The 9,306-nt window shown below is 45.7% G+C and overlaps 1 pseudogene across 1 annotated transcript in view; it reads left to right on the top strand.

Annotated features, from left to right (window-relative positions):
- Window positions 1-9,306, top strand: part of LOC311149892 (plexin-A1-like) — a 197,961-nt pseudogene that overhangs the window by 144,183 nt on the left and 44,472 nt on the right. Inside the window, exons 10-13 of the transcript in view lie at window positions 1,745-1,896; window positions 2,345-2,465; window positions 2,585-2,721; window positions 4,358-4,525. The product of the transcript in view is annotated as a plexin-A1-like (transcript). The remainder of the gene's footprint in view (window positions 1-1,744; window positions 1,897-2,344; window positions 2,466-2,584; window positions 2,722-4,357; window positions 4,526-9,306) is intronic.

Raw genomic sequence — 9,306 nt, 5'->3', positions numbered from 1 at the left:
TTCTCTCACTCTCTCTCGCTTTCTCTCTCACTGTCTTTCTCTCACTCTCTCTCGCTTTCTCTCTCTCTCTCTCTCTCTCTCTCGCTCTCGCTCTCTCTCTCACTCTCTTCCTCTCTCTCTCTCTCTCTCTCTCTCTCTCTCTCTCTCTCTCTCATCTCTCTCTCTCTCTCACTCTCTCTCTCACTCTCTCTCTTTCTCTTTCTCTCACTCTCTCCTCTCTTGTTCTGTCAGGGAGTGTGTGTGTGTGTGTGTGTGTGTGTGTGTGTGTGTGAGGGAGGGTGGGGGGGGGGGGGGGGAGGGGGGTTCATGTGAAATAACCCCTCTGAAACCAATTAAAACACACGCTACTTTACTGTTGTAACTCTCATTGGCAGAGTTCAGTGTTCAGAGGCTTGTGTTTTTCCTCATGCCAGGTCCTAGGGGTTCCTAGGGGTAGGAGAGTCAGACTGAGAACTCATAAGATTAGCAAACATCTAGAAAGGCTATATAACACAGAGGCCTCTGAAGGTCACAGACAATGTGTGTGTCTCAGACCCTAGGAGGCTAAAGGTGTGTTTACAGTGCTCTCAGAGGGCGAGGATATAGGATAAAAAGAAGGAACCAAAGGACATCTGCTCCACCATTCATTTGTTTTAGTTGTTATTATGGGTATAAGAGCCGCCCCTCAGCCTCACTCCCCTCACAACAAAACCACTCAACTCTCCCCCTGACAAATAATGTGCCACACAATTTGGCAATGTCAGGGTAGGTTCATACTGTACTTGTCGCTATACCTACATAGGCCCCTACTGGCCCTTTCCCTAAACTATGTTAACTATGTGTTGAGTGGTTCCAGAACCAGAGTCCCTACCATTGCCTGATGACATAACTGCCATCCTTCACCAGCTTCTCCTTGAACACTAACCACCCAGTTTACAGCCTGCCTCATGTGGCCCTGGTTCCCAGTCCAACCACAGCGGCGTCACCCTGCTTCACACAGGCTTTTAGCTACCAATGCCATGTCATCATGTGGTAGAGGCATAGTGCTTGGGACTGAGTGAGGTTAGTCTGCCTGTGAGAGCCTGGCCACTGGGGTTGCTCCTGTGGCCACAACAGAGCCCAGGCATGGCCAGCCAATGAAACGCCACCATGCCTTTGGACACGTCAGGGTGCCGTTTCCCCGACATGCTCTGCCCAGCCAACCATGTGGTGAAACAGGCAGCCAGTGAGATTACCCATAATTACCTTGTGATGGTTGTTAGAGGCCGCCTCCCGGACGCTGCCGCCTCACATCAGTCACCATATTTGTTTTTGTCATGCCACACCTGTCCTCGTTACAGGGAGTAATTTGGCTAAATAAATCACATTATGGCACTGCTGTGCGGCACGTTGCTACAGAGTGATGACGTGGGAGCCGGTGTAATACGTTTCAATTAGGTGGAGAAGAGGCTTTTCACCGTGCGCCACGTAAGTTTTTTCTGTTTTTCAAAGCGGAGGTGATTTTTCTTCATTAAAACACTTTGGTGTGTAGGTGAAAAAGAGAGAAAGAGAGAGAGAACCTTACAGTCGTTACACATCCCCCGCTGACCATTCAAAGACTTCTCTCTCACAAAGTCCCCTTTGGTCTGCCCTGCATACACTTACAATACAGCGGTTGGCCTCACCTTGCCTCTCAGTGGCTTCTAACCATACAGTCATTGGTTCTGACATTGATCTTCCCCTCTCTCTCTCCCTCCCTCCCTCCCTTTCTCTGTTTGTGTTGCAGCTGTTTCCGGAGACGGGTCCGAGACAGGGGGGCACCATGCTGACCATCACAGGGGAGAACCTGGGCCTACAGTTCAGGGACATCCAGACAGGAGTGCGCCTAGGCAAGGTGCCCTGTATCCCCTTTGAGGAGGAGTACATCAGCGCTGAGAGGTGAGGAGGCTCAGCTGCCTGGCTCTCACCACTTTCATATTACCATCGCCCCTCCCTCTACACCTGTGCTCTGTCTCCATCCTCCTCTCTTCTGTGTATATCTCCTCTCCTCCTCTGATTCCTGTTGACATTGTTCTTCTCTCCATCTCTCCTCACCTGTCCTTTCGCTCTCTTTCTCTCAGTGTATATTATTTCCTCTCCCCCTCTTGAGCATTTCCCTTCCTCTCCTTTGACATTCACCACCCTGCTCTACCCTATTCAGATAGATCAAACAATCTTTCCAAAGAGCGGGTTGATGGCAAATGCTCCCTTTAAAATTGGAGGAGTCACTACGCAAATATCAAACACCCTTACAGTAGGCTACAGGTGACCTCAACACGTGTGAACTCTCATGTGAATCCCTAACTCCCCTCTCCATCCCTCTATCTCTCGCCTCTTCCACCTACAGAATTGTGTGTTTGCTAAATGACGCCACGGGCTACCGGGTGCAGGAGGCCAACGTGGAGGTGTGTGTGAGGGACTGCCTGACAGACTACAGGGCCCTCTCACCCCGGGCATTCACCTTTGTGGTAAGTAGTATCCAGATGACACACTAGATGGATCCTTACATTAGACTGAGTATTGATGATTTTGTTTTTGCTAATATAAATGTATAAACATATGTGTTATGGTTTACCTCCATCTCCAGACACCCTTCTTCACACGAGTGTTGCCTGCTCAGGGTCCTCTCTCTGGGGGCACCAGGATCACCATTGAGGGCAACCACCTCAACGCCGGCAGCTCTGTGTTTGTCAACATCGGACGCCACCCCTGCCACTTCAAAAAGTGAGTGTCTGTCACTGTCTGTCTCTTTGTCTGTACACCTGTCTCTACTTAGCTCTCAGAACCAAGTAATACCACAGTGGGTCCATCACGCACAGTGTTGTACATTTACTGTCTATCTAAGGAATAGTAAGGGAGTCAGACAGCAATCGGGGCTGCTCTGCATTGCAGCTGAGAGGTAGGTAGAGCCCAGCCAGGGAATGTGAGTGCCAGGTTTCTGACAGGAGGAGGGGAGATACAGGGGGGGTGAGGAGAGGGGATATACAGGGGGAGTGAGGGGTAGGGATATACAGGGGGCGTGAGGGACAGAGAGATACAGGGGGAGTGAGGGGAGATACAGGGGGGGTGAGGAGAGGGGATATACAGGGGGAGTGAGGGGTAGGGATATACAGGGGGCGTGAGGGACAGAGAGATACAGGGGGAGTGAGGGGAGGAGAGATACAGGGGGAGTGAGGGGAGATACAGGGGGAGTGAGGGGAGATACAGGGGGAGTGAGGGGAGGTACAGGGGGAGTGATGGGTGGGGGAGTGAGGGGAGTACAGGGGGAGTGAGGGGAGGAGATATACAAGGTGAGAGAGGGGAGGGGAGATACAGAGGGAGGGAAGGGAGGAGAGATGTGAGGGGCGGAGAGATACAGAGGGAGTGAGGGGAGATACAGGGGGAGTGAGGGGAGATGCAGGGGGAGTGAGGGTAGATAGATGGGGAGTAGGGGAGGAGAGATACAGGGGGAGTGAGGGGAGGGGAGATACAGGGGGTGTGAGGGGAGATAGCTCTGCCAGCCTCTGACTAACGCAGACACCTCTACCTGGACCAGAGCCAGGACTATCAATGAAATGCCCCCATCTCCCGCTGATTCACCCTCCCCTCCATTGACTGGAAGTGTTTAAGATGCAGTGTGTGTGTGTGTGTGTGTGTGTGTGTGTGTGTGTGTGTGTGTGTGTGTGTTGTTTTTCTATGTCATACTGTATATGTGCATGTAATCTTGCTGATGTTCATACATGTCACAGTGCTACAGTATGTCTCTGTCCTTATCCAAGCTTTGTTTGCACTGTTAGTCTGGATAGCAACATCTATTTCTATTTCCATTTCTTTCCTTTCAACGGTAATCCAGCAGATTAGCTTTTTTCTGCAGCGCTGTCTCCTCTCTCTTCCTCTTTGTGTCTGTCTCATTCTCGTTTTGTTGTTTGTCACAAACACCTTGTCAAAATATGTGCAATCTTGGGAGGGTTTGTGGAGCGTGCGTTGTGAAGGGGGTTCCCATGGAAACGGGGCGAGGGGAATCAGAGGAGACATTGCAGGCACGTCTCCAATCAGGTCCTGGGAATCACACCAGAATCACTCCTCTTTCTAGAAAGACTGCGGCAATTACCCAGAAATTCAAGCATCATTCAACAGCACTACAGATTAGATATTGTAGTTACTGTGTAATAATTGACTAGACACACCAAGCATTGGAAGACACAGTTTTTAACAATGAAGCGCTCATTCATGTTACATTTACATAAGGCATGACCATTTCTTTAGAGACAGGTGCTGAAACCTAGACCACTGGTTTCTGTCATACTAATGAAACTCATGAATGATATCTCTTTGTAACCTTTGTAATCCTTTAAACATGTTTCTCCCCTTCTCTCTGCAGGAGGAATGCCCGGGAGATAGTATGTGTGACCCCAGTGGGGCTGAACCCAGGCAGTACACCAGTCATGGTGGACATCGACTCTGCTGAGCTGAGGAACCCAGAGGTCAAATATAACTACACTGACGACCCCACCGTCCTGAGGATTGAACCAGACTGGAGCATCGCTAGGTAGGAAGGGGATCTGGGGATTTACATTGATATCATCTGGTTCTCTGGTGCTGGTCTGGTGTGCAGTAGTGTAGCTAAAGTGGCACCTCTTTAAAATATACACTTTTACACTTTTAAGAGTTAGAGAGGAAAACACAGAACCTTGTGGAAAGTCCACTTTGACACAGATTGCCATGCTTCCTGGTAAACACTTTGAGCCACAGCACTGTTACAAGATGCTATAGCCCCCCCCCCCCCCCCCCCCCCTCTCTTGCTTTCTCTCTGTGTGTCTCTGTTGACATAACTTCCTGCTTCCAGTGATTTGCCACAGATCTGGGCTCCGTCTGCTACAGAGAAACAGACAAAATGACTGATATTCCTGGATCTCTCAAAGCCAAAATTCTCTCAGCTCTTTGATGTGATTGCTATAGGCCCAAATGCCTTATTCACACACTCCAGCATAGAGTACACCAGTGGCTTGGAGATGTGTGAACAACATACAGTGAGGGAAAAAAGTATTTGATCCCCTGCTGATTTTGTACGTTTGCCCACTGACAAAGAAATGATCTGTCTATAATTTTAATGGTAGGTTTATTTGAACAGTGAGAGACAGAATAACAACAACAAAATCCAGAAGAACGCATGTCAAAAATGTTATAAATTGATTTGCATTTTAATGAGGGAAATAAGTATTTGACCCCTCTGCAAAACATTACTTAGTACTTGGTGACAAAACCCTTGTTGGCAATCACAGAGGTCAGACGTTTCTTGTAGTTGGCCACCAGGTTTACACACATCTCAAACACACCAAGACAGTCGTGAAGAGGGCACGACAAAGCCTATTCCCCCTCAGGAGACTAAAAAGATTTGGCATGGGTCCTCAGATCCTCAAAAAATTCTACAGCTGCACCATCGAGAGCATCCTGACTGGTTGCATCACCGCCTGGTATGGCAACTGCTTGGCCTCTGACCGCAAGGCACTACAGAGGGTAGTGCGTACGGCCCAGTACATCACAGGGGCAAAGCTCCCTGCCATCCAGGACCTCTATACCAGGCGGTGTCAGAGGAAGGCCCTCAAAATTGTCAAAGACTCCAGTCACCCTAGTCATAGACTGTTCTCTCTGCTACCGCACGGCAAGCGGTACCGGAGTGCCAAGTCTAGGTCCAAAAGACTTCTCAACAGCTTCTACCCCCAAGCCATAAGACTCCTGAACAGCTAATCATGGCTACCCGGACTATTTGCACTGCCCCCCCACCCCATACTTTTTACGCTGCTGCTACTCTGTTAAGTATTTATGCATAGTCACTTTAACTCTACCCACATGTACATATTACCTCAACTACCTCAACTAGCCGGTGCCCCCGCACATTGACTCTGCAACGGTACCCCCCTGTATATATAGCCTCCCTACTGTCACTTTATTCTATTGTATATATAGCCTCCCTACTGTCACTTTATTTTTACTTCTGCTCTTTTTTTCTCAACACTTTTTTTGTTGTTGTTTTATTCTTACTTTTTTTGTTTAAAATAAATGCACTGTTGGTTAAGGGCTGTAAGTAAGCATTTCACTGTAATGTCTGCACCTGTTGTATTCGGCGCATGTGACCAATAAAATTTGATTTGATTTGATTTGATTTGATTTGATTTGATTTTGTCCCACTCCTCTTTGCAGATCTTCTCCAAGTCATTAAGGTTATCGAGGCTGACGTTTGGCAACTCGAACCTTCAGCTCCCTCCACAGATTTTCTATGGGATTAAGGTCTGGAGACTGGCTAGGCCACTCCAGGACCTTAATGTGCTTCTTCTTGAGCCACTCCTTTGTTGCCTTGGCCGTGTGTTTTGGGTCATTGTCATGTTGGAATACCCATCCACAACCCATTTTCAATGCTATGGCTGAGGGAAGGAGGTTCTCACCCAAGATTTGACAGTACATGGCCCCGTCCATCGTCCCTTTGATGCGGTGAAGTTGTCCTGTCCCCTTAGCAGAAAAACACCCCCAAAGCATAATGTTTCCACCTCCATGTTTGGAGATGGTGTTCTTGGGGTCATAGGCAGCATTCCTCCTCCTCCAAACACGGCGAGTTGAGTTGATGCCAAAGAGCTCGATTTTGGTCTCATCTGACCACAACACTTTCACCCAGTTCTCCTCTGAATCATTCAGATGTTCATTGGCAAACTTCAGACGGGCATGTAGATGTGCTTTCTTGAGCAGGGGGACCTTGCGGGCGCTGCAGGATTTCAGTCCTTCACGGCGTAGTGTTTTACCAATTGTTTTCTTGGTGACTATGGTCCCAGCTGCCTTGAGATCATTGACAAGATCCTCCCGTGTAGTTCTGGGCTGATTCCTCACCGTTCTCATGATCATTGCAACTCCACGAGGTGAGATCTTGCATGGAGCCCCAGGCCGAGGGAGATTGCCAGTTCTTTTGTGTTTCTTCCATTTGCGAATAATCACACCAACTGTTGTCACCTTCTCACCAAGCTGCTTGGCGATGGTTTTGTAGCCCATTCCAGCCTTGTTTAGGTCTACAATCTTGTCCCTGACATCCTTGGAGAGCTCTTTGGTCTTGGCCATGGTGGAGAGTTTGGAATCTGATTGATTGATTGCTTCTGTGGACAGGTGTCTTTTATACAGGTAACAAGCTGAGATTAGGAGCACTCCCTTTAAGAGTGTGCTCCTAATCTCAGCTCGTTACCTGTATAAAAGACACCTGGGAGCCAGAAATCTTTCTGATTGAGAGGGGGGTCAAATACTTATTTCCCTCATTAAAATGCAAATCAATTTATAACATTTTTGACATGCGTTTTTCTGGATTTCTTGTTGTTGTTATTCTGTCTCTCACTGTTCAAATAAACCTACCATTAAAATTATAGACAGATAATTTCTTTGTCCGTGCACAAACGTACAAAATCAGCAGGGGATCAAATACTTTTTTCCCTCACTGTTCATCTGTGCATTAACTTCTACTTTCATGTCTATGTTAAAGGCAGTGCATATTCCCTGCATTACAATGTTTTGAATAGGGAGTTGTATATTGAGATTGGTAAATTAGATTAGTTTATTGTCGTATTTGCAACTTTCTGAAAAAAGAGATTAAAACACTTCTTGGTTTTCTGCAGTGGAAAAAATTATTTTAAATAGCTTATTGATTGAATAAGTGGCTGCTAAATTGCTTCATCATATACAGAAAGGGGAGAGAATACGAGGAACAAAGTAGAAGAGAAGCGAAGGAGTAATTAAGAGATAATGAAAGCGAAGGAGAGGAAAAAGCAGGAATCCATTCACTAATATCCCTTTCATACTAAGATGTTTTTTCTCCAACTTTACCACACCGCTATCTTTTTTCCGCCTTTTCCTTATCTCTGAAAGGTATTGCCGGTATCAAAGCCCAAACTTATATTTCCGCCTAACGACCTAGTAATAATATCGGTAAAGTTCTACCTACAGCTTAGTATGAACGTAGCTGTAATACTGAGGCAGCATTGGCACGCACTATGCTCTTAAACTCTTGATGGTTGCTAGGCAGCATCAGTTCTAAACTTTGCGAGGCATGTCACTTCTCCCATCTCTTAGCATAGCCCACCACTAAGCATGCACTGTTTTCTTAACCATAACTGGATGGATCCATAAAGAATTACTGTGGGAATAAATATCACTTAATGACGAAAATATTGGAAAAAAGTAGTGTAATGCAATTGAAGGCATGTATCAAATTGTTGCTTACTGAAACTCCAAAAGTCATCCAATCGTTGTAATACATTTGAAGTAATAGCCTACCCATGTGTGGTCAACTAGATAATTTCAGCACTATTTTGATTGGGACAGCTCATGGCGCTGCTTTGAGACAAGCGTGGGGACTCTTCTTTTTTTTGTTTTCACTGAATCCCTGTTTGGATATTGGTTGGGCTACAATTAGGCTGGGGAAATGTTAGCTAAGTTGAGGTGAGTGCTGCTCATGATCATCTTGTCTAGTTGGCTCATTTATTAGAACATTTTGCCAGCATGTTATTTTACATTTACATTTTTTAGTCATTTAGCAGACGCTCTTATCCAGAGCGACTTACAGTTAGCGCATACATTATTTTATCGAACCCACAACCCTGGCGTTGCAAACGCCATGCTCTACCAACTGAGCTACATCCCCTGTTATGTAGTTTAACAAGTGGATTATTTTTCTCTTCAGTCGCTTAGTAGCCAAAGTTTAACAAAACGAAATGGACATTTCTTTCTAAGGTGATGATTAATTCAAAACGCCATTTGCAAACTGAATTAAAATAATAATTGTGCCGTTATACATTACATAGCCTACCGCATATTGTGTATGGCAGAAAAACATTCAAAATAACTGATTTTAAGATGTCTTTGGTACATAATTGGTCTAGTCTATACTCCAAAATTAAACAAATTCTAGTAATTGTATTTGAGTGTGGTCTGTATTGTTATGCATACTGGATGGACTAATTACCTTATGCTATGCTCCAAACTTTCTATTCATGAGTCTGGGACAGAATTTATAGGCCTAGGCGGTGCTGTTGGTTCATAGATTGTGAAGGGCGGCTTACAGAGTTAGCCTACAATTATAGTGAATTTGTTTTTGTTTTTGTTTTTGAATAGCCTAGTGCTGTCTGAGTAATAGGGCATTATTTATATTTTCATAATTAAATCAAATAAATTCAAATTTTATTTGCCACATACACCGAATACAACAGGTGTAGACCTTACAGTGAAATGCTTACTTACAAGCCCTTAACCAACAATGCAGTTTTAAGAAAAAAAGTGTTAAGTAAAAAAATTTAATAA

This window comes from Coregonus lavaretus, assembly GCF_964263955.1.
Source record: "Coregonus lavaretus genome assembly, chromosome: 22".
In the NCBI taxonomy this organism is placed as follows: domain Eukaryota; kingdom Metazoa; phylum Chordata; class Actinopteri; order Salmoniformes; family Salmonidae; genus Coregonus; species Coregonus lavaretus.
This window is presented reverse-complemented; position numbering and strand designations above follow the sequence as displayed.